This window comes from Belonocnema kinseyi, chromosome 4 (genome assembly GCF_010883055.1).
Source record: "Belonocnema kinseyi isolate 2016_QV_RU_SX_M_011 chromosome 4, B_treatae_v1, whole genome shotgun sequence".
In the NCBI taxonomy this organism is placed as follows: Eukaryota; Metazoa; Arthropoda; class Insecta; order Hymenoptera; family Cynipidae; genus Belonocnema; species Belonocnema kinseyi.
In genome coordinates, this window is record NC_046660.1 from 86454565 (window position 1) to 86456595 (window position 2031).

At 30.3% G+C, this 2031-nt stretch overlaps 1 protein-coding gene across 2 annotated transcripts in view; it reads left to right on the plus strand.

The window, feature by feature from the left end:
* Positions 1-254: 254 nt before the first annotated feature.
* LOC117171969 (multiple inositol polyphosphate phosphatase 1) overlaps positions 255-2031 on the plus strand; it is a 27663-nt gene continuing 25886 nt past the window's right edge. For both annotated transcript variants that reach the window (XM_033359666.1, XM_033359665.1), the window contains exon 1: positions 255-517. The gene's annotated coding sequence lies outside the window, so the exon portion shown is untranslated. The remainder of the gene's footprint in view (positions 518-2031) is intronic.

Consider the following 2031-nt stretch of genomic DNA (forward strand, 5'->3'; position numbering starts at 1 on the left):
TTGAATCAAAGAAACTTTTTTTTTGGGTGACACTAAAATTAGAAAAATAAAAGTTGCTACCAGTTACACCTGCAGAATAAAAACAAGGTTTATAAAAAAAAAAATAAAAAAAATATCGGGGGGGGGGGGAGGTATGAATCTGGTTCAGTAAAGAGAGAGAGAGAGAGAGAAAGAGGGCTCTGGCAAGCGTCAAGTATATGTAGAAATGCATAGAAACTTGTTATAGGCTGTAACTGGGTACCGGCTGCAAGCGACTGAAGTAGTAAAAAGTAATGTTATACTGAACAGTCTAGGCTGGGAAGAAGTCAGAGACCTTCGCTGGTCAAAGGAGGATCGCTCGATCAACCTTATATTCGATCAGTGATTTTCGATTTTTCTATTAATTCCCTGCACAATAGACAATATTTTTTATGCTATTTTTTTCTGTACTCGGTGTGCGCCGAATACAGGCGTGGTTTATTGTTTGAAAAGTGTTTTAAAAAGTCGGAGAAGAGGAGGATTATAAGATAAATTGAAGGTAAGGAATTTTTAAATCTTGTGTTCCTTTCTCAGTTTAAATTTAATTTTCGTTTATCGAACTATTTTGTATTTCTTCAACGGTGCTTTCAAGAATATGTTAGACCTGATTCAATTTTATTTTAGGCACTGTCTATGCTTACAGAATTTTCCGTAACATTAGCCCTGAACGAGCTGGAAAAGGGGTTGGAGTTACGGAAATTTCCGTAACCATAGACACTGCGTTTATTTTAAACCGTGCCTTTTAATGATAGTTTAAAGAAAATTCCCTAAATCATAATACAAAATTAATTTCAAAAAGTTTCTAAACGGTTTAAAATTGAATAACTGAGTTTAAAATGTCGGAAATGACAAATTCAATGGTTTCAATAAAATGGTTTTTAAACTAACGTTTGTTTCAAAATGAGCTTGATTGAAGAAGGCGTGGAATTGTGCCAATTGTGCAATGCAGAAAATGCTGTTTGTGCAGGTTTCGGTGATGCGCTCATTCTTTGTTGATATTTTTATTCTGAGTTCAGTGACTTGGATTTTCAAAAGTAAACAAATTTCAAAGTGAACGACTTTTATTTGAAATATAACTCAACGTTTAATTTATAATTTTAATTAATATAATTTTAACAAAATAACCCTACGAGGTTTAATTTTATAACATGAAGTTCCACAAAAAGTGAAAATATTTTTTTAAACTAAGACTTTTTTTAGACTAAAATTTAAAACAAGAATTTTCCTTTTATTCTTTGTCGAAAATTATGATTTTGTACACTCATACATTTTTTTCCACCCGCATAAAATTAGTAATCAAGGATGTAAATATATATGTATTATGTACGTTACATTGTTGGGAGGTCAACGGGTAATGTAATATCCGCGTTAGTACCGTTACAGTTGGACGATTCAAAGGCTGGTCCTCTGAAAGTAACATATGAAAAAAACAGCTGCAATATTGTTAACTCTTTAAAAAATTAGGTAACCATCATTTAATTTCAATCTATTCACCATTTACTTTTACTTAATTATTCTATATAAATATTATTTATAAAAGGGTACATTTTAATCGTAAATTATTTGTTAATATTAAGAATTAATTCTGATCTTAACATTTTACTATCATTTTATAATTAGTAAACTTTTTCACGCTTTTAAACAGATACAAAAATTAAATTACGAATAAAAACTTTGAATAGCTTCGTTTACGAAGTGGATACCTACACTGTGGGCACCGGTAAAAAATGATCCGTACCGGTAACCAAACAATCACGGATATCGACAATAAGATTTCTATTAAAATTTTTAATATTTTAGTTTTTATTTTAAAAGATGAATTTTCAGTTTTCCAAATTTAAAAGCATGTTGAAAAAGAATATGTAAGATTTTAAGACAATTTTATTTTTTCATTTTAAGGATTTAATATTTTTTAACCCTTAAACGGCCAAAACGCCACTACCGGTACACTGCTTTTCAACGACCAATAACTAAGACTATTCGACACTAGAAAAAATTGAGACACATATATTT